This window comes from Balaenoptera musculus, chromosome 7, assembly GCF_009873245.2.
Source record: "Balaenoptera musculus isolate JJ_BM4_2016_0621 chromosome 7, mBalMus1.pri.v3, whole genome shotgun sequence".
Lineage (NCBI taxonomy): Eukaryota > Metazoa > Chordata > Mammalia > Artiodactyla > Balaenopteridae > Balaenoptera > Balaenoptera musculus.
Genome location: NC_045791.1, coordinates 99085452 through 99108922, shown reverse-complemented (window position 1 = coordinate 99108922; position 23471 = coordinate 99085452). Strand labels below are relative to the sequence as shown.

The following is a 23471-nucleotide window of genomic DNA, read 5'->3' as shown; positions in this document are numbered from 1 at the left end:
CCTGACCTATGGTCTTGCCCACGCTCAACCATCAGACTCAAGCTAGGGCCAGAATGATGCTTTAAAATGCAGAGTTGATGGGGGCAGCCTGTTAACTTAGAGGGTTCTACCCTTCCACTCCCAGTCATCCACTAAAATATTTTGCTTTTGCTGCTTTATTTCTTCCCTTTTGCTCTACCCTCTATGGGTGTCCTGCTTTTGCCAGCCCAATTCCGGTGATTATTGTGATCCTGAATCAAGATGAATATTTGGAGAGATGGTACATAGAGAGTAGGAGAAAAAGGTGAGGTCACGGTAAAGCCATGGCCCTATAGGCTGAAAGCTGGGGAAGAGTAAGGGTGAAAGAAGGAAGGGGGAATGAAGAGGTGAGGGGTTCCAGAGCTGCTCTGGAATTGTGGTGGATAGACACGGTGGTTTCAAGAAGGGCTGCTGTGTGTTATAAATGACACTGTGTATTAGTCATTGTGGGGGGTTGAACAATGTCCCCCCAAAATACATGTCAATCCAGAACCTCAGAATGTGACCTTATTAGGAAATAGGGTCTTGGCAGATGTGATTAGTTAGGATGAGGTCATGCTGGATTAGTGTGGGCTCTAATACAGCACTGGTGTCCTTATAAGAAGGCCATCTGAAGACACAGAAAGATGCAGACACACACAGAGAAAGAGGCCATGTGAAGATGGAGGCAGAATTTGGAGTGATGAGCTACAAGCCAAGGAGCACCAAGGATTACCAACAGCTACCAGAAGCTGGGAAGAGGCAAGAGAGAATTTGTCCCTAGACCCTTCAGAGGAAGCCTGGCCCAGCTGACACCTTGATTTCATACTTCTAGCCTCCAGAGCTGAGAGTATAAACTCCTGCTGCCCCTGGGTTTGTGGTACTTTGTTACAGCAGCCCTAGGAAGCTAATACAGTCGTATTACACTGCGGCAAGAAACAAACCCTGAAGCCTCAGGGCCTTAAAAGGGGGGTGATTTCTCACTCACCCAAAGTCTGAGGCAGGTCCCCAGCCCTCTTCCATCTTACATTCCAGAAAGATGACCTCCAAGATCATTGTTGCTGGTAAAGCGAGGACTGAAAGATCACACAAAATGTTTTTGAAAACCAGACCTGAAAATGACTTCCATCATTACTGCCAAACCCAGTCTTATGGTCCCAGCCAAGCTGCAAGACAGGCTGGAAAATGGAGGAGAGCATATAGATACCGGATGACCTCTAATGCTCTGCCAAAGATCCCCCTTAAAGGCACAAGTAATGACTAGAAGGACCTTTGGTTGCATTTCATTGACAGCGTGTTGCATTTCATTGACAGCGTGATTTGCATTTAAATGAGGTGCTGTGGCAAGAATGAGCCCTAGGGTGCCCAGAAGGGACTGGTTAGGTTATATAATCACGTCATTCCCAGATTAGAGCCCTTTATTTTCTTTCTTTTTTTCTCTTAGGAGAAAGAGAAAAATCATTATGCTCTCCAAGATCTATCCTATGCCATCTGGACCCTGCCGACCTCTTTGGTCTTAGATGTGACACTTTCTCCCCCAGTCTCTCTCCCGCATCCCATAGATCTTCTTCAGTTTCCTCCAGGGCATTATGCTGCTGCTTTGCACACACAATACTCCATCCCCATACCTTCCTCCTCCTACACCTGTTTTCAGACCTCAGTTCACACACACCACTTGCTAAGTAAAGTCTTAACCTTAATACCACTCCTTCCCAGTCTAGATTGTATCCTTCAGTTATTCTCACATAGTTTCTTATACTTTCCCTTCTTATTACTTATCTTAGTTTGTCATGCTATGTGCATGTGATTATTTAATCAATCTCTCTTTTTTGCTGCCATTTCTCAGTAATATTGTATTTATTAAAAATGAATGAATGAATGGGTAAATTCTGAAAAAGACTTTGGATTCCCCAAAAAGTTAATTGCTTTAAAGTATTCTAAAAGATGTATTCATTATGATGCTTTTGGCTGCAAGTAAAAGAAATAACAATTCAAAATTCCCAAGACAACAGGGGCTATTTATTATCTTATATAATGAGGGTTTCCTAGATAGGGGACTGCCTGGGTTGGTTAATTCAGCAGCTCAGCGACATCATCAAAGACCCAGGTTCTTCCCATCTTGTGTCTCTTCCACCCTCAGCATGTAGCTTATTTCCGCCCGTAGTCACAAGGTGGCTGCAGTAGTTCTGGGAAACAAGTAGAAGAAGTGATCTCCTCTTTCAGTACGAACTTCTTTTATCGTCAGGACAACCTGTTTCAGATGCTTCCCTGCCAACTGACTTCCCTACAGGTCATTTCTACCTCTAAACCAAGCATTGGCAAAGAGAATAAAATTATTATTACTGGTCAAGATTAATGAGGATTTACTCCTAAAACAGGTATCAGAGAGATGGATGGGTGTCTGACCAAAATCCAGATTCTGCTAGCAAGAAAGAGGGATGGCATTAACAGATAAACAACCATATCTGCTACATATTGGTTGGCAGCTTTACAGATGTATTGCCAAATTTTGATCTGAGTATAGAATGTATTATATGAATACTTATCTTGATATATTAATAGGTGTCAGATAAAAATGCTATGTTGAGCTAATTGTGTTGCTGTGGTACAGTACAGGGTATATTTTCACATGAATAAGAGTCAGGAGGCATCAAATGTTACAAAGATATGTGTGCTGGAACACATGAAAACCTTTTCTCATGAGTAAATCAGAGTAAATGTCCAGGACAATGGAAACATAGGTCTAAAGAGGCATCAAGTGGTTTATTTCATATCTATGGTGTTGGGCTGCACCCCACAGGCCTGCAAGCTCTACTTGCCCAGCCTCAAGACCGAAGAAAGAGCCCAGAGTCAGCGACAGTTTAATGGATAAGGAGAATCTTATACATCGGAAGCAAGGTCTCGGAGTGACACTCCACCCGTGTGTGGCAAATGGTGGGCAGGACATGGCAGTAGTCTTTGCTGGGGAGTGGGAGAAGGGGGACAGGGAAGGTACCAGTTATAGAGAGAACTGATGCCAGGGAAACCAACAGAGAGGCACGTCCCTTTGATAAACTATCCTGGTGGAGATAGTTCTGATCTAAAGATTAGAACAATCACTAGCTGAGGCCAAGGGCAAGTATGTTGGCATTCACTGATTAGGCTCTATGATTAAGAGGGAAGTTCAGTCAGGTGAGTAGAGAGTAGAGTGTAGGTGAAGCAGGGGCTGGTTGAGCAGGGGATGTACATTGAGCAAGAGAACGGCTATCTGGGTGGCCTGATCATACATATGGATATAACTTATGCACTAAAACTTCAGCATAGGGGCTCTGGGAGTGTCCCATGCCTCAGTAGCAACAAACACACACAGTAACCAGATCTTGGTTTCTACAATAAATGCCATTCCCTAATAAAAGGAATCAGGGCTCCTTCAAGAAATGACTGATTCTAGGGCTGCAGAGAGAAAATATAAGATGAGCCTATAGCATCCTGTAGTTCCAGAAAGCAAAGAAGTAATCAAAAAACAAAAAGATGGAGGCATATCAAAGGGGCACAGGAAAAGCTCCCAGGAGCTAAGTCTGGAGCAACAAAATGACTAGTGTGGTATTGCATTATGATCCAAAATGTAAAATAAACATACATAAGTTCATTTGATATAAATAAATAAATGAATTAAATAAATACCTGGGGAAGAAGAGATAAACCTTCCCTTCAGAAGAATCTCATTTAATATAAGGAGACATTCCCACCTCCAGAAGGTGGACTTTGACTTCCTTGAGTGCGAGCTGGACTTAGTGAATTGCACCCTAATAGTACATGGAAAGGGGGAAAATAGTAACTTTTCAGTGGAGAAAAGGCAAATAACACCTTAACCACATAATCAAGGTTAACTTCACTGATGATATTGAAGAATGCAGCCCTGATCTAATGTGATGAGAAGGGCACTTGGCCTATGTGGTCCTCTTCCTCCAAACCCATAATTCCAATCTAATCATGAGGAAAACATCAAACAAACACAAGAAGAAGTATATTCTACAAAACACCTGACCAGGGCTCCTCAAAACTGTCAAAGTCATGAAAAGTAAGGAAAAACTGAGATCTGTCACAGACCAGAAGAGACTAAGGAAACATGATAACTAAATGCAATGGATATCCTGCATGGGATCCTGGGACAGAAAGAGGAGGTGGGGGGAGGCGTGAAATCCAAATAAAGTCTGGAGTTTAGTTAATGATAACGTGCCAGTGTTAATTTCTATGTTTCTACAAATGTAAGATGGACTTTCCATATTATCTCTGCAACTTTTCTGTAAACCTAAAATTATTCCAAAATTCAAAATTAATTTTTAAAAAGTGTAATTAAAAAAACAAGTTGAGAACAATTGCTCTAAAATCTATGCTTGGATTAGGCAACAATATCAAAGAACTGGATTGCCTGGGTTCCTGAAGCAAATGGTGTTGCTACTCTGCCTTCACTCTCTCCGTTACAAAATTTTCTGATGGTGATTTGGTACAATTCCATCAACTCATATGAAAGGGTATTGCTGTTGTCTGAATGTTTGTGTCCCTCAAAATTCATATGTTGATTGCTAATTATTAGAGAAATGCAAACCAAAACTACAATGAGGTATCACCTCACACCAGTCAGGGTGGCCAACATCAAAATCTCTACAAATAATAAATGCTGGAGAGGGTGTGGAGAAAAGGAAACCCTCCTACACTGTTGGTGGGAATGTAAATTGGTGCAGCCGCTATGGAGAACAGTATGGAGGTTCCTCAAAAAACTAAAAATAGAACTACTGTATGAGCCAGTGATCCTATTTCTGGGCACATATGTGGAGAAAGCTATAATTCAAAAAGATTCATTTGCCCCAATGTTCATAGCAGCTCTATTTACAATAGCCAAGACATGGAAGCTATGTAAATGTCCACGGATGTGGCACATGTATACATATATATATTTTATATATATATATATATATAAAATGGAATATTACTCAGCCATTAAAAAAATCATGAAATAATGCCATTTGCAGCAACATGGATGGACCTAGAAATTAGCATACTAAGTGAAATAAGACAGACAGAGAAAAACAAATATCACATGATATTGCTTATATGCGGAATCTAAAAAAAAAAAATGATACAAATGAACTATTTACAAAACAGAAACAGACTCACAGACATAGAAAACAAACTTATGGTTACCAAAGGGGAAAGGTGGGGGTGGGGGAGGGATAAATTAGGAGTTTGTGATCAACATATACACACTACTGTACATAAAATAGATAACCAACAAGGACCTACCCTATAGCACAGGGAACTATACTCAATATCTTATAATATAATGGAAAAGAAGCTGGAAAAGGACACACACACATATATCTGTGTGTGTGTGTTTATGTATAACTGGATCACTTTGCTATACACCTGAAACTAACACAACATTGTAAATCAACTATACTTCAATAGAAATTTAAAAAAATATTCGTATGTTGAAATCCTAATGACCAAGGTGATGGTATTAGAGGTGATTAAGTCATGAGTGTAGAAACTTCATGAATGGGATTCATACCCTTATGAAAGAGGACCCACAGAGCTCCCTACCCTCTTCCACCATGTGAAGACACAGCAAGACATCAGCAGTCTGGAAGACAGCCCTTGCCTAACCATGCTGGTACCCTGATCTCGGACTTCCAGCCTCCAGAACTGTGAGAAATAAATGGCTGCCGGACGAGTAGATCTTGCGATGGATTCCCAGGTGCATTTTTAACAAGAATCTCAAAGATAATTTTGCAGGCCATCTTTGGACTACACTTTAAGAAATGCTGGGCTGTTGATCTATAAGGTTCCTTCCTCACTTTAGAAATCTTTGAAGAGATGTTCAATGCTAAAACGACACAGGCATCAACAGCGTGTGTTAATAGATACAGTTAGTCAAAGCTCACACTTACAGATTCCTTCGAGGTTCAGTCACTTGTTCCTATATCGTTTAGGGTAGAAGTGTACAAAGTGTAGACTGGAGAGACTAAAGAGGGTTCTCCAGTGGCCCTTTATGGAATTATTGCTTAAAAAGTGACAATGGATCTCTATGTCTGGGCTTTGGCTTTTTCTTTAATAATAACCAGTCTTTTCTCAAGGTTTCATAAGGATGGGGCATGGTTATCTTCATTAAATCTAAAACGGTGTGTAACGAGAGGTGATAAGGGGAAGCTGAGAGAGGGTGGAGCACAGGGTCCTTCCCCACAATGGAGATGTTGGGGGCCTGGAACAGCGAGAACTGCTCTAAGGGTAGGCAAGATGCAGAGCATAGCAGCTTCTGTCCTGTAACCACCACAAAGATGATTAAGCAGGGACTTCCCTGGCAGTCCAGTGGTTAGGATGCCGAACTTCCACCGTAGAGGGCATGGGTTCAATTCCTGGATCCTGCACGCTGTGCCACATGGCAAAAAAAAAAAAAGATTAAGCAACCTGTGATTTAAAAAAAATTTTTTTTTTCTTTTTCACTCAGAAGCCATTCTTGAGATTTCAAAGCCTCGTTATTCTCACTCTGCAATCTGAGCTGCCTTTGATAATTCAGCGGTCTTCCTGAGCATTTGAAGACAGCTTTCTAACCTGGTATGAAGTTGGGAACCTAAACAGACAAATTCATTCCTTCTATTTAGAACTGGAAATCTCAGAACACTTGTCTTTACTTTCCACTCCCCCAACATCTGTCCATAGGGACTGGGAAAACAATAATAAATGCTATTATCTATTGATTTCTATGATGTGCCAGGCACTACAGAAGGCACACCAGAAGGGTTGGTATAGAGCAGAATCTGCAAGGAACCAAGATAGACCAATGAAGATCAATGGTGTGCTTCAGAATTAACAATAGTAGTGTTATGGCTGAATGTTTATGTTCCCTCAGAATTAACAACAGTAAAGTTATGGAATGAATATTTGTCCCTGCAAATTTTATCTGTTGTAGCCCTATCCCCCAATGTGACAAAATTTGGAAACAGGGTCTTTATGGAAGAAATTAAGGTTAAATGCATGCAGGTGGGGCCCTGATCCAATAGGATTAGTTTCCTTATAAGAAGAGACATCAGAGTTCTCTCTTTCTCTCTCCCATTCATACACACAAAGAAGAGGTCATGTGAGTACACAGTGAGAAGGAGGCCATCCAGAGCCAAAGGAGGGGAGAGTCTCTCCAGAAACTGACCATGATGGCACCCTGATCTTGGATTTCCAGCCTCCAGAACTGGGAGAAAATAAATTTCTATTCTTTAAGCCATCCAGTCTATGGTACTTTGTTAATGACAGCCCCACTAGACTAAGGCAAGTAATAATATCTGTGAAGCTCTTTGGATTTCACAAACTGCTTTCACCTAAATATCATACTCCTTTCTCATGACAACCTTAAAAGGTATTCTTCTTCTTCTATCAGACTGAGCCTTGGAGACATCAAATGACTTGCTCACAAACACAGTTAAGAGGTGGCAGAAGGGGACAGTGACCTAGGCATTTTGGCTCCCAGTGTCCCGTCTTCTAGTTCTTCCACGTGCAGTTGTCTAGAGAACCGGAAGAGGTGGAGGACTGCAGACACAGAAGAAGCAGTGAAGTGTGCAAACTGCCCAGGTGCCAAACCTAGTTGATCTGTGAGTGGCTGTCACTTTGGGGAACAGTAAAATTAATTGTATTTTTCTTCATTCAATAAACATTTATTAGGGCCCCCTCTGTGCAAGGCACCACATGAAAACTTAAAGATATGAAAAAAAAAATGGCTACTGCCTTGAGGTTAGAGCCTAAACCAAATGCTTACATCCAAGGAAGGATGTGGTCGTGTGAAATAAACAACCCATACTTAGAGCTACAGGAGTGCTGAGTGAGGAGATATCAACACCGGCGAGGCTGAGAGGGGAAAGTTGTGAAGCATGAAAATTATTATTTCAGTGGCAGAGAAGGGTGGTGAATTTAGTCCAGAAATGGGTGCAATGATCCCTCCCTTCCTGCAGCCCCTTCTGCAATGTGATTTTTCTACTCCTCTTGTTATAGACTAGACTGTGTTCCTCCGAAATTCATATGTTGAAGCCCCAACCCCCAGTGTGACTGTACTTGACGATAGGGCTTTCAAGGAGGTAATTAAGGTTAAATGAGGACAAATGTGTGGGGCTCTTCTCCAGTAGGACTAGTGTCCTTATAAAAAGAAACGACACCAGAGATCTCTCTCTCTCTCTCTTTCTCTCTGTGTGCACATGGAAAGACCGCATGAAGACACAGTGAGAAGGCAGCTGCTTACAAGACCGGAAGGGAGGTCTCACCAGAAACCAACCCTAAGGGTACCTTGATCTCAGATTTCTAGCCTTCAGAACTGTGAGAGAATAAATGTCTGTTGTTTAAGCTACCGAGTCTGTGGTGTCTTATTATGGCAGCCCTAGGTGACTACTACATGTCTCATCAAGAAGTAGAGACTACATCTCCTTCCTCATTTGAGATAGTTCTGTGACCTGCTTTGAATGCAACAGATATGACATTATACTAAATCCAAGGCTAGTCCTTAAGAGGTCTTGCAAGTTCTGGTTTTACCCTCTCAGAGTCTTGAGCTATCCTGTAAAGAAGTCTGTGTAGGGACTTCCCTGGTGGTCCAGTGGTTAAGACTTTGTGCTCCCAGTGAAGGGGGCATGGGTTTGATCCCTAGTTGGGGAACTAAGATCCTGTATGTTGCACGGCGTGGCCAAAATATAAATAAATAAATAAAACAGTGGCTATGTAAATTATACTTCAACAAAAATTTTAAAACAAACAAACAAAAAGGCAGCCTGTGCACTGTTGGAAAACCAATGCAGAGAGAATCTTCTCAGTTTGAAATATGACAAGGGGGTAAAAGGCCCATAAAGATGAAAAAACTGGAGCAAAGAGAAGACAGAGTTCCAGCCATGCCTGCTCAGGGTCCACACATGTGAGTGGAGCCATCTTGAATCCTGCAGCTGTGCAGGTCAGACAACACTGGGTGAATCAGAGATGAACCATCCCAGCTGAACCCTGCCCAGCCGACCCATAAAATCATGAACAAATAAAATAGTTACTTTAAGCCATTAAAATTGGGATAGTTTATAATGGAAGACTAGAAATTGATACAGGTGGAGTGAAAGAAGGGATATTTGGGGCAGAATGGTTTAAACAATGGCACGATAGTAGAAAAATACAATAGAAATTTTGATGAGTAATTCTGGTTGGTAAAGCCTTTATGAACATATTAGAGAAAATGAGAGGACAAGGTTAGCAAGGTAGGTTAGAGTTAGCCTGTGGAGAGCTTTCACTATAATAATTTTTTATTGAGCACCTACTATTTACATTCAGCTAAACCCTTTTCACAGATTAACTAATTGTCACATAACTCTATGTGTAGGTTATACGATTAGTAGCCCCCATTTTACTGATAAGGAAACTGAGGCTCAGAGGTTTAGTTAATTGAAAAAAAATTATGTAGTGATGAGGCTGGTATTTGAACCCAGGCAATCTAACTCCAGAACCTGTGACCCCAACCTCTACAAAAGACTGCCTAAGCCAAGGAATTCAGACCTTAATGATAAACATGAAATTATTTTAAGCCTTGGAGTGGCATACTGAAGCAGTGCCTTAGAAAGATTAAGCTGGCAGGGGTGGATAGAATCTGGAAGCTGAAAGAATAGTTAGGGTATATTGCAGTGGTCCAGGGATGAAGTGATAAGGGTCTGAACTAATCTGAAAAAAACAAAATAGGAAAGGGATGAATAAGAGGGACTTAGGGAAGGAACTATTAATAGCACCAGGTAATGGCTGGATATAGGATAAAGGGAAGACGAGTCATCAGAACTCATTCCCATCCTTCTGGTTTCAGTGACTGAGACGGCACTCCTCCCTCTAAAATCCTTATGGAGTTCAGGAGGAAGAATTGCTTCAGGAGGGAGATAATAAATTGCTTTAGACTTGTTAGGTAGGAGGTGATGGTGGAATATTTATTTATTTATTTGTTTGTTCATTTAATTGTTTATTTGGGCCGTGCTGGGTCTTAGTTTTATCATGCGGGATCTTCGTTGCCCACGCAGGTTCTTTTAGTTGCTGCATGCGGACATCTTAGTTGCGGCATGCAGACTCTTAGTTGCGGCATGCGTGCGGGATCTAGTTCCCCGACCAGGGATCAAACCTGGGCCCCCTGCATTGAGAGCATGGAGTCTTACCCACTGGACCATGAGGGAAGTCCCTGACAGTGGGATATTAAGTAGAAGTATCTGCCAAGCATTTGGAGATATGTGAGTAGGAACTTGAACAGGGGTCAAGGCCATCTGTAAATACAGGCTTGGAAATCATCCAGAACTAAGCAAAGTTACATGCATCTAGGATGTATCTGTTAAAGATTCTTGATTACAAGCAACAGAAACCAAATCTGGCTAGAAAAGAGTCCAGTGTGGATTTCTACTCAGAAGAGGCAGGGACCATTGTGGTTCTGGGGATCCAGATGGGAAGAATTCATAAACAATCTTATCAAGTTAGGATGAGTCAGCTCCAACTACTTTCCCCATTCCCTTCAAGTATTCAAAGTCCTGGGAGGGGATCCAGTGAGCTTGGTCATATGCCCATCCCTTGACTAGAAGAAGTAAAGACATCTTGTCATCCATTCCCAACAGGGTGACATAAAGCAGGAGAAGTGATTCTCCAAAGGAAAACAGATCTTGCAATCAAAAGACAGGGAATAGATGCTGAGTGGCCACAAACCAATCAGTGGTCACTCCACTGGGAGAGAGCGTGTGAAGGAGAGGAGAGAGCTGAGGGCAGACAATAATATAGCACCCACGTGTGGGAGGAGGAGGATTTGATGAGGGAAAGATAAAGGCTGGCTAAGGAATTGGAGAAGAGAGAAAACAGGCAAAGGAATTTCAAAAATGGGCAAAACACCAGAGTTATATGCTGCCAAGAGATCAAGGGTGATAAAGAATGATGAAAAACCACTGGGGTTGGCGTTGGACGTGATTGGTAACTTTTGAGAGAGAGAGAGGGTGGGGGGGTGGAGGAAGAGAGAGAGGGAGGGGACACAGTGATGCAGGTAAGAAGCGAGGGCAGAGAGAGGATAAAAGAAAGGGAGGCGGCATCCATGTTTGGTGGTAAAAGGAAGAAGAGCTAGGTTGTTGTTTGAAGGGGTCAGCATCACAGTGATCCTCAGCACCTAGGGCTCTGCATCTTCTTTGGTCAAATATAAGCGGAAAATAATCCTCAGCCCAGCACTTACTGACGTCTTTTCTCGGAAGCCCTTGGTAAAAAGTAGCTACGATAGTGGGAAAGTGTGAACTGATGCTCTGGTTGAATCTGTTTCAGAAGTTACAGAAAGAGGAAACTGGATTTATTTGAAAGCCAACTTGAAAGGGAAGTGAAAAGACAAAAAATACCTATTATAAGCTTAAAAAAAAAAAATCATACCAATGCAACAGTCCCAGAAACTAATTGTCTAAGTGAACTGTTATAACCAGTCTCCTTTCCCCTGGTTGAAACAACCTTACGAAACAGCATTTGCATCTATAAAGTTGTGTAACAAGTCGTCTTGTGGTGAAATGTATTTTAAATAGGGGTTAGATAGGAGAGGAGCAACTATCATTATCTTATTATAGAAATATCAGTACCTCTTCCAGACAAAACACCATCACCCATTGGGAGCTAAGGATAGCTTTTACTTAAATACAAGGTCATACTGTTTGGGTGTATGAGGGAGTAGTGGGGGTGGGGTGGGGGGATTTTCATCTTCTTCCAAAGCACTCGAAGCTGGACCTCTTCCAAGAGAGGAAATGAGACTAAATAGATCATTTGTTTTATTCTGTTTGGGCATTTCTTGCGTTTCTCCCAACTGCGGCTTATGGACACAAAGCCAAACTCAGAGACCGGCTGGAGCTGGCTAAACTCCAGGTCACTTAAAAAAAAAAATTAAGGAATAAACAATTTGAAGCTCTATCAGAGGATTAAGGCAAGCCACACAATTGAAGGACAAAATGAAATTCTGCTGTGAATGTGAAGTTGTAAAAAAAGGAAGCAGGTAGGAGCGTTAAACGATTTGGATTTCTCAAACAAGACAGGAGGGAAACGCCAATTGAAAGCGCACACCTATGACAAATCCATTTCAACAAGGGTCAAACACCCTCTGGTGTTTGAACTGCCGCTTAGGGGCACCAAGTGAGGTAGGAACACAGCTTCTTTGGGGCAGCCCCTAATGATGGGGGTCAAAGTGCCTGGTCACTTGAACGTCGTGGAAAGCTTGGGAGATTGCTTCTGTACCCTCTTGCTGGCATCGGGAAGGCCGGTCAGCAGTCGCCGTGCACATTCTGTAACAAGCATAGTTGGTATTCCCAGCATAGCCCACTGGCAGAATGGGTCTTTGTCTTGAATCACTTCCCTCTGGGAGACACTCAGTGGCAGTCCCATGCAATGTCCAAGGAGAGAGAAAGGCCCATTAGTGGTTAGGCATAGTTTAGCATATTAGTTAACACTGCATCCTGTCTGATTTCAGAATTGACAAGTCATGTAGAGTATTGCTCAAAATGTTCCTTCAACAGTACTGGGTAGGGCAGGGAAGTGAACAGTCAGAGGTAAGTCCCAAAGATTTCTGACTGTCTTTTACAGATGAAGAACCTGGACCCTCATTATGCTCTAACTGGGAAAATAAAACATTCTTCCCCTTTAAAAAAAAGTTGGTTCCATTAAAACAAGAGACTTAAACCCTTTAACATAATATTTGTTCATTTCTGGGCTTCCCTGGTGGCTCAGTGGTTAAGAATCCGCCTGCCCATGCAGGGAACACGGGTTCGAGCCCTGGTCCGGGAAGATCCCACGTGTCGCGGAGCAACTAAGCCCGTGCACCACAACTACTGAGCCTGCGCACTAGAGCCCGCGAGCCACAACTACTGAGCCCACGTGCTGCAACTACTGAAGCCCATGCGCCCTACAGCCCATGCTCCACAACAAGAGAAGCCACTGCGACGAGAAGGCCGTGCAAGGCAACGAAGAGTAGCCCCCGCTCTCCACAGCTAGAGAAAGCCTGAGCGCAGCAACAAAGACCCAATGCAGCCAAAAATAAATAAATAAAATAAATTTATAAAAATAATAATAATATTTGTTCATTTCTTTCAAAATTTTAGAGTAACTTTACTAAAAATTCAAAATGGCAAATAATTACCCAAAGTGTTTGAGACATGAATCAATGTATACATGTTGATATACTGATTGTGATACTACACAGTAGTCTTGCAAAATGCTACCCTTGGGGCACACTGGACAAAGCATACAAGGGACCTCTCTGTGTTATTTCCTACACCTGCATGTGAACCTACAATTATCTCAATAAAAATGTTCAATTTTAAAAAGTGATAAAGATAGAAGTGGATGCAGGGAATCGGGCAGGCTTTCATAACCTGGCTTCACCCACTTCTTGGTTCTATAATAGTTTGTTTCTCCACTAGTCCCCTGAATGACTCCCTTCCATCTGGAAGACGCTGATCCTAGCTTCTCAAACACACCAAGCTCAATCCCACCTCTGGGCTTTCTCCTGTAGCTTCTCCCATCCCCACCTCATTCTTCCCAGCTCCAGCTTGCCTTCCCAGATGAGAACAAATGATAACACTCTCCCTGGAGCAGTACTTACCATGTTAACAGTCACTTGGCACTTGTCCACAAATATTTCTTGAGCAAAGACTATAGGTGGAGTATTGGCTCCAGGCACTAGGAACCAGGTGAGTTAGAAACCGCATTCAACTGGTTTCTCTTCCTTCCTTTCTGGGAGCATACATTCTAATGAGGAAGTGTGGAAAAACTAGTCAAGAAACAAGAAAAAAAAAAAAAAATCAAATCATGCTGAGGACTATGAAGAATGTCATGGGTTGGAGAAAGGCGGAAGTGACTTTAGCTCAAGCGACCAGGAAAGGGTTTCTAGAGGTGACATCTGAGTTGTTGACCTGAAGTAAAAGGAAGCAGTCATCAGGAAGATGGTGGGGAGAAACAAAGCATTTCACGCAGAGGGAACAACAAGGAAAAAGGATTTTTATCCTGCCTGTAACTGAATATGAATCACTGGGCATGAGTGTAAAGCAATGAAATGGGTTTTCTTTCTATGGGCTGTGTTTCCTTTTAATTTTAGGGCCAAAACTCCCATAGCATGTTTCCCTATATGAGAGGCTGTGAATACCCTTCCAAGATTCCAAGTTGCTCTCATGAGTAGATGCAAGCTTAATTCAAGGCTGTGTTTTAGGAGATTTACCATATTTCTTTCTCACAGTCGGGGCCGTGGGCCTGTTGGTGAGGGTTCTGCACTGTCTAAGGGCAACATAAATTATGCCATCAAAGTTGGGTACCTACAAAACTAAGCTGATGCAAAGGCGGGCCGCATACGGGAGATCTGGGTCATACAGCTGGGAGCAGGACGGTAATTTGCCGCCGGCCTCTGGGGTCTGTGCTTCTCTGCGGCGCACGAGGTCCCATCGGCTGTAGTAACCGGTTTGGAAGGGCCGGATTCCCAGGTCTCTGCGGGGTACCTCACGCTGTCACCGCAACCAGGAATCCAGTTTTCTGGATCCCCTGGTCTGCCTTTTGCCTAAGGCGACCAGCTGCGTCTCCTCTGTTCGCGAGGCCGGGAGAAGTCGGCTCTGGGGCACCCGGCGAAGCGCTTCGAGGGGTGACCTGTCCCTCCCCGGCCACGACCTGGCACCGTTATCCCCATCACCCGGACCGGTAGGCACTGTCCCGGGGCGTCCCCCTGTTTCTCCCTGGGAGGGGGGCAGCCCAAACGACGCGTCCCAGGGACGCGCCGCGAGCCCTTGGGTCCCTCCCCCCTCCCACACCCCCCCCTCCTCGCCTCCGAGCCCGGCGACCCACGTGCAGCTCGGGCCGGGCTGGTGCCGCAACTCGGGGTCGGCGCGTCTCCCGGCTCTTTCTGGGCGCAGCCCCGGGACGGGGACCCGCGGGGGGCGGCCTCGGCGGGACGCCGGCGGGAGCGGGGGCGCCCCGGAGTGCGGGCGCGGAGACGCGGCTGCCGCTGGCACACAAAGGCGGCGGCGGGAAGGCGGGGCGGGGCGGGCCGGGGGCGGGGGCGGCAGGAAGGGGCGGGGGCGGCGCGCGCCGCGATAAAGCCCCCGCCGCCGGGGCCGGCCCGCTAGCGCTGTGGGGCTGCCGGGCTGCTCGGGCTGCGCGGCGTGAGCAGGCGTGTCCGCCTCTTTCCTCCGCTGCCCCTCCTCGCCGCCGCCGCCGCCGCCGCTCTTCCTCCTCCGACTCCCCCGCCCCGCCGACACCCGGCTCCGGCTCGGGCCGCGCCGCGCTCCGCGGCCGCCACCTGGGGATCCCGAGCGAGGGGCGGTGAGTACGGGCTGCGCGCCCCACGGCCGATCGCGGGCGCCCGGGGCGGGAGGGGCGCGGCAGGCGCTGCCCGCCGCGCCGGGGACGGTCGCGGGGCTCGGCGCGCCGCCGGCTCCGCGCGGCGACCTTGCGCCGGGCCGGGAGGCTGCGGGGCCAGCGGGGCCGGGGGCGCCGGTGTCGAGGAGGAGGAACTTTCTCAGCCTCCCCCGGCCGGGCTGCCTCGGTCAAAGCTGCGTGCGCGCCCGGCACCCGTGCCCGGCCCTCGGGGAGCCCGAATACGACCCGGGCGGGGCGCGGAGAGGCCGCGCCGGCGGGCCAGGTGTCCCCGCGGCCGGGAGTCCTGGGGCCAGCGTGTCTGCTGCTGCCGGTCCATCGTAGCGGGCGCCCGTGACCCTGAACCTGGGGTACCCAGGTACTCGCGGGCGTCCCCTTCCCCGTACTTTGCGTGTGCGCCGCCTGTTCGCGAAAGACAAACGGACTCCTACTTGTTGTTACCGCTGCCTGAGCGGGCTGGGGGTAACCGGTGGTTTGGGGGAGAGCCTTTAACTTGGCTTCTGGCAACCGATGTAACCCCATGGAGCTGATCTTTGCCATTTTCATCGTCTGTAGAAATGGGAATTGCAATGCTGATCAGTGCCTACAGGTAAGGTGAAAGTACTCAGAAATTCTGGGCGGAATTAGGTGTTTAATTTGCCTGCAAACTGAGTGCGGAGGGAAGGCTTCTATTACATAAGACAGCACTCCACCTTCAGGTATTATGGAAGATGCTATTGAAGGTTTTAGTGTTTTAATGAGCAAAAAATAGTCTTCGTGTGTGTCTCTCTTGAGAAATCTCGAATGCTGCTGTGTCTTGCTTTGACTACTTCGCAGGGAACGTTTTTATATTTATATTATTTATATTTAGCATCAACATAAAAAGCTGTTTGAAGGTTTGACTTCCTCTTTCAAGCCAGGAAGCAGTTTGCTCCTCTGAACTGTTCAGAAACAATTTACGTGATAATTTTATGCTTCGGAGATTTTATATCGGAAAGTTGAACACAGATAACTGGGGAAAAAATGTAAGCATTGCTAATTTGTATATCTAAAGCACACCTCAAAAATTGAAGATACTTTCAATGCTGACTGCATATCTAAATCAGTAATTATGTGCTGTTTGCAGTATTTCAGCAAAAATTTTCTTCAGCTATGCAAATGAAGGTGTTAGCCTAAATCATCGAAGGCTTCTCTCAACCCCAAGTTTTGAGGCTTTCTTAAAATCATGTTCAAAAATATTGTACAGTGCAGGGCAATTACTGAAGGTCATCAAGATGTCACCTATCTCTTATTCTTTACAAAAACGAATCTATGCAGAAAATTTCTGCCTCCCGTGAACTTCACATATTAGTGTAATTTGAAAAGGACAGAAATGATTCAATCTCCAAAGGACAGTCATTTTCAGTTCCAGACATGAGTGATTAAATACTAGTCAGAGATTGTTTGAGGTGGCAGAGTGGGAAATGAGGTGGTCACCTAGCCAGGTCCCGGCTACACTTCTCTGTGGCCGTTCTTTGCCAGCCAGTCACTCTCTCGCGGCATGGGAGACTTTGGCCTGTGGGCTTTCTCTCCTCCCCTAGTCCCACAGTCCATGTAGGGGATGCTTCCGATTCCTGCTTCCTTGACCATCTCGACTCCAGGGACCTCCACCCACTCCAGCTACTGGGTCCTCTACATTCAAGTCTTGCCCTCACCCAGAGATGCTCAACTTCTGAAATCAGCATCTCAGTATCTCTGCACCACAGGCGCCTTCCTTCCAGGTTGCAAACTGGTACTCCCATGGCAACTCTTCTTGAGCACAAGAGATCTGTTCCCTTCCCTCCTTCCGGTTGGCAGGTGACTTTCATGGCCCACTCTACTGAGAAAGTAGGGATCACCTGATTGAAGTCTCCCCACGTCCTACCCCATTTCCTTCCTACAGACTTTTCCAAATTTACCCACATCCAAGAAATCTTCTTAAGCATCTGTTGTGTCCAGGCACTTTGCTAGGCCCTGGTGTATGGTAAATATAGCAGGTCGCTGTTCTCTTGGAACAGTCTTTCCTGTGGCAGCAAGCAGACACAAAGAAACCTAACTATGCTCTGATAAAATAGGAATAAGGCAGAATAATAGAAGAGAAATCAAGTTGGGGCGGGGACTTAGAGAAGGTTAGAGAGAAGACTTTCCTGTGGCAGTGCCTCATGTCTCCCAATGAACTCTTTTCTTCTTTAACAGTGTTTTTAAAACTCCATAACCTCCCTTGTCCATGCATGCCCAACTCACCTACGGCCACCACCTGTCTCCCAGGCTTCTTAAATGAGTTAACACTTCCCCAGGCTTCCCTTTCTTCTGAACTCTCTGCAAGCTGGCCAGAGAGTCCCCAAAGTAGGAGAAGACCCCACAACTCCTGAATGAGTGGTCCTGAGCATGTGTTCTAGACCTCTCTGCAGCATCGGATACGGATCTTTCCTCTTTTTCTGATGGATGCTTTTCTCCTTCCCTAGTTGCCACCTCCTCCTGGTTTGCCTTCTGCCACCCTGGCACCTCCACTACCTCCTGGGGTGACCCAGGGCTCTGTTCTTACCCCTCTTCAGCTTCAAGCGGAATGTTTGGGATACCACATTCCCACGGCTTCCACTTTCACCAGTACAAAGTGAGTCCCAGATTGGTATCTCCAGCTAGTTACCTGCAGTCTATGCCCTTTAGGCAGAAAAACCCACAGTAAGTCGAAAACTGATTTTAGTTCTCATCACCCACTCCGTACCTGCTTCAACCTTGACCAAAATTTGTCCTCTTTTTTTTTTTTTTTTTTTTGCTGGTGACTCGGCTGTTTACCAAGGTGCTAAAGCAGGAACCTCCCAGTGACGCTGGGCTCCTCCAGCAACCGCCCGCCACCCGCATCCGGACACTCACCGAGTCCTGCTGCTTCTCGTGCTGTGAAATCCCATAAACCTCTGCTCTAGTCACCATGGCCCTGCCCTGCTTTAGAGCCCAGAAGTGGCAAAATGGTGGCCAGCGTGCCAATTCCAGCTGGCAGATGTGTTGTTGGCTTGAACACAAGTATACAAAAATCGTGTGAATATTTGGAAATGTTAAGATATCACTTGGATTTATAGCTCCTCTTAAAAATCAGGAGGCCTGGAACAGGAGGCCTACATTCCCACGTGGCAGCCCTTGGCTGGCACGGAGCTCCCCGTGCCTGGCTATGCTGGAGTCTGCTTGCTTTCCGCGTCCCCTTGCACCCGTGGTGCCCCTTTACAGCAGCTTCCTAGCTCCCGCGGGCTTCTGACCATAGGCTGGGGGCCCAGCAGCAGCCCGGGGATGCCGAGTGGCCGACTGCACCGTTTCCTGCCTGGTCTGTTGCGCTAGCTTTGCACCCCTTTCAAACCGTCATCCGCATGGCTGCTGGGGCTACTTACCTCAGGGCCCTCAAATCCGAATCTGCTTGTGTCCCTCCCGATAAAAACTCAGCGCCTCCCTCTTGCCTTGGGGACAGGCCCCGACTCTGAAGGAGTAGCTGTGTTGCATCACAAGCTAGGTATCTCAGATAGAAAGGTGGGCTTTCTATTGACTTTTTAAGGTGATGTACCTGCATTTCTCAAAATGCTTTTGAACCTCTATAAGGAGGGTCGCGAATATGTAATTCCAGTGTTATCTCACCTTTACTGAGGTGCAGTCTCTGCTGTTTATAAACCGTTTCCACAGACCTCACCCCCTTCCCACTGCCTCATAACCACTCTGGAAGGAGACGGGGCAGGGGTGACTCCACATCCCAAGGCACGGGCTGCCCCAGAAGACCTCAGCCCTTGGAACGTGGCGGAGCCCATTTCACATGGTGCCCAGAGTCATACAGTATGTTCCCAAGGTCACTCAGCTGCCTTTGGGCAGTCCTGTCCCAGAAGTCCTCAGCACTCAGCCAGGGAACTTTCCACAGTGTCCTGCTCTCCTCCCTAGCAACTCCCCAGACTGCTGGCCATTTGTAATGACAGAGTCCAAGCTTTCTTCAACCCTTTCCCACCTCCCTGTCTTGTACCCTTCCGCAAACTTTATTCTCTTGCAAAACTGAACTCCCTGCAGACTTCTCACACCATGGCGGTGCCCTTCCTCCCCGCCTTGGCTCCTATTGGACCTCTGCCTGGAATTCTCTTTCTCCATCTTCTGCATTCATTGTCTGGCCAACTTCCCCTTTTTCAAGACTCATGTCTAGTATCACCTGTTCCAAAAAGTCTTTCCTGAAGATCAGTATCTCTCAGTCCTCTGTGGCACACATGTGGTGTGTGCACACACATGTACATCCTACCAAGTGGATGCCTGTCTGATGGCGGTTACTGCGTCATAGCAACATACCCTACCCACCGGATTCTTAGTGCCGTGAAGTCGTGCCTGTGTTCTGGTTTCATTCGTACCAGCAGTGGTGTGTGACCCAAAGGCATTTAATGGATGTTGAACTAAACCATATTCATATTTTTCATAAGTTTGCTGCACACTTTATGAAAGAGAGCTTGTCTTTGGGGCTTAAAGAGGAGCTCTCCCCGCAGACCTCTACCCTGGGTGCCGGGTACTTCTGCAGTTAATATATATCTTCACATTTAAAAAAAAAAATCTTTGATCAACCATGGCTTCTAAGACAGAACATTACTTAGAAAAAAGCAGAAGTCTAATACAGAAGTGCTTCTGTGTCTGCATTCACTTCAGTTACCCTCATCCGAACCCTCTTTGGCTTCATTCTGTCTTCCTTGAAGTCCACTGGCTGTACTTCGTATTTCACGGTTTGTACAAGGTAGGAGAATACCTTCTGATTTATTTCCATTAACCTTCTCAGTGAGGGTGATACATGCCCTCTTGCTGACCCTTGTTTTTCGTTTTGTTTTTAAATTTTTGCCAGGGCAGTTTTTTGTCTAATGTCTTAAGCCGGGTTTGGTGGAAAGAGCCCTGGGTTGGGAGAGGGTCTGGGCTGTGCCACAAATGATTTATATAGTTGACTATCTAGAACTTAATTTCCTTGCCTATACAATGGGTGTGTTGAAATAGTGATCTCAAAGCTGTCTTATTTTAAAAAACAATTTAACTTCTTGGCTTATTTTCCTTTCTGATCCAGCTTTCTCATAAATATCAGGCCTAGATGAAATTTTTTCTTAAATGCATTGTTTTATGTTTATCTACATGAAATTCTTCTCTTTCATTTTCTCTTTCTTTTAAACCTAAGAAGTATATATTCAGTTTGGTTCTTCAGGACTTAGAAATAGCATTGAGGCCCAACATGAAGATTTATTTAGTTTGTATTCCCACTTGGAGGCATTTATAAAAATGTTAAATAAATTGGGTCCCGTATACTTGGATCTTCTTTGTAAACCACTGTCTCCAACCATAAATGTGCCCGTCTTCTCTTTCCAAAACCATCTTTCCTCGTGAGTAGATTGCACGCCTGATCTAAAAATCAATATTGGGTTTTAAAAAAATACCCTTAGATATGAAATGGAGTGAAATGCAATAAACTACATCTTTAGGTTATTTCTTATCTATAAGTTCACAGTTTGTCTAAGAACACTGAAAGACTAGGACAATTTTATTTCTCTTTTGAGAAATGCTACCTTTCACCCAATGGGCCAAGTCAATTTACACAGTAAATGATTCTCCCCTTATTCTGCTGTTAGATTTCTAGGTCTGGATGTAAGCCCAGCCCAGAGAAGTTGGCGTTCCTTCTGTGACTCTTTTTGTGCATGGGGATGGCCACGGAGCCTAAGCAATCCTCTATTTGTAATTCCATTCATGCATCTGGACAAACATTTCATCTCCACTTCATCCTTGAATTCCTTCAAAGGTTGGGGTGGACACCCTAATTCAAGATCAGATGAGGAATACCCCATGCTCCTGCTTCAGTCTGACCTCAGACTTTGCCCTTTGTCTCAGAAGATAATTTGGAGAACTGGAATCCACTGTGCCTTTCTATTTTTATCAGTTAATTCCTGGGAGAAAGATAATGTGGAGGGGTCTTAATATAAAACAAAAAAACCTCCTATGAAAAGGCAGAAAGGATTTCTTATAGTGACTGCAAATCCTGGTGAATGTACTTTGTTTTGTTTTTGTGATGCCTTCCCCCACCTTGCAGCAGTGAGAAGTCCGGTAACCTGGGGAATTTCTAAGAACATGCTAAAAACAGCATCAGTACTTTCTCCCCCTTCCCTTCCCCGCTCCATTTAGTGCCAACTAATACAGCTATAGAAAACTTAACTACTTGTTTTTGGCCTAAGTTTTTATGGATCAAATCTTGAAAGTGGGTGTGGGTATGCGGGAGAGTTTAACCCCAAATACGAAGCCCACTGGAAAATGTATATGGTGACTGCAAATGAAAATAGATTTTTCTTCCTTTCTTTTGAGAAATCCATGCTCTATGGATAATGGCAGTGTTTGCATCCTCTACTAAAGAGTTTTTTCTTTTTTTAACTGAGGAATCCACTTAGGAAGAAATTATTTTTATTGAGGATTTGGTCACTGATTGGATTATATGAGCTTTAACTAATGTCTTATCTTTTGGTTATAAGGGCAGAAACCCCAATCAAAATAACTGACTCAGAAACACGGAGAGCATGGGGGGAACTACTGGCTTATGTCGCCGAGCCCGAGCCATGGCGGAGGTGCTTTGGCCTTGGAGGTGACTGGAACTAGAGACTCAGGGCCTTGGGCCTCTTTTCTCTCCCTCCATGTCTCTTGTCTCTGGACTACGACATGACTGCAGGCACCTTCAGGCTTATCTCCCTACAGCCTTAGGATCAAAGAGGAAAGATGAGCTTCCTGTCAGTTCCAGTGGGAAAAATCCTATGGAGGCACTCTGATTGGCTCAGGTTGGGCCATGTGTCTTTCCCTGGACCAATGGCTGTGGTCAGGGCAGTGGGATGCTATGACTGGCCAGATTCTGAGTCACGTGTTCAAGCCTGCAGTCAGGGGAGGAGGGAGTATTGAGAAGGTGTGTTGGACAGGCAAGTTACCTCAACTGTCATTAGTATTTGTTTGCAGTTGACAGAGGCACTGTGTTATCTCCTCCAGCCTCATGTTTGCTTGTTGGACAGATACTAATATTCCCAGTCGGACAGTTGTGGAGAAGAATGTGGAGCTGCCCAGGTGTCCATGGTAATTCATACAACCTCTTTGTGTCATTGCCAGAGCCTGAACCCAGGACTGTAAATGTGTGAGTTGTGAGCTGGTACCATGAGCTGTCAAAGATTTATGACTCGTCAATATTTATAACCTCTCAAAAGGAAATTCCTGTCAAACAACGGGCCTCCTTTCAAGAGACCAGCTTCTCACTTTGCTATATGATTTGCTTCAGTAAGACAACCAAAACAGAGATGGAAAGAGACTAATATTTTTGTGTTATGTTTGAACTAATGTTTTTATGCCTTTTGGCCCCTGGGCCCAGTTTTTCCTTAGATACTTGTTTTTTTCCTGGGACTCAGATGCTAAAATTAGTACTGACCTTTGGATTGAAAAGGTAGAGTACATATACCCAGAGTCCAGGGGAATAACTTAGGCTGAGCTGGATAAAACTCAACTGAAGAACAAGTGTGACATGATTTTTAAAAGATGTCTAATTGAACGCCACGAATGTGTGGAGACTTAGCTTAAAACATGGAGGTTTAACTTTTCTTTTTATAGTTTTTTTTACATTTAACTTTATTTCAAAGTTTGTCACATCAAATGGTATGTGCTCTCCTCCTCCTCTTCTTCCACCCCCTCCCCCTCCTCCTCCCCCTCTTGCTTAGTATAGTGTAGTAGTTAAGAGTATGGAGGATGTAGAGACCAACGGGCTTTGGCCTGAATCTAGAATATATCGGTTACTAGTTGGAGACCAGGAGACCATAGCCAATTGACTAGACTTCTCCAAGCCTCAGTTTCATCATCTGTGAGTTGGGCACGAAGGTAACCACATCTTAAGTGTTGTGAGGGTGCAGTGGAGAGTATGCTTTAGGTGCTGAGCACATGGTCTAGAATGGAGCTGACTTCCAGGGCACGAGGTGGCAGTGGGGTTCCAGGCAAACATTTAACTCCTCTGCGACTGGTGTTTTCATTGTGCCTTTGACCTGATGAATGAGTGACTTGCTCTCTGTGTTTGCATACTTAGTTTCCAGACCCCTTTT

At 45.2% G+C, this 23471-nt stretch overlaps 1 protein-coding gene and 1 long non-coding RNA gene across 3 annotated transcripts in view; one reads left to right on the top strand and one right to left on the bottom strand.

Annotated features, from left to right (window-relative positions):
- Positions 1-11563: 11563 nt before the first annotated feature.
- LOC118898063 lies at positions 11564-14973 on the bottom strand. 2 transcript variants are annotated; one of them, XR_005020611.1, is made up of 4 exons: positions 14848-14973; positions 14332-14496; positions 13622-13789; positions 11564-12378 (listed from the first exon to the last, which is right to left on the bottom strand). It is a non-coding gene; the product is annotated as an uncharacterized LOC118898063 (long non-coding RNA). The 2 variants fall into 2 exon arrangements; XR_005020610.1 differs by lacking the exon at positions 14848-14973 and having other exon boundaries at positions 14332-14813.
- Positions 14974-15114: 141 nt separating this feature from the next.
- The window catches only part of SERPINE2 (serpin family E member 2), a 74734-nt gene continuing 66377 nt past the window's right edge, over positions 15115-23471 (top strand). Inside the window, exon 1 of the mRNA XM_036857977.1 lies at positions 15115-15324. The gene's annotated coding sequence lies outside the window, so the exon portion shown is untranslated. The remainder of the gene's footprint in view (positions 15325-23471) is intronic.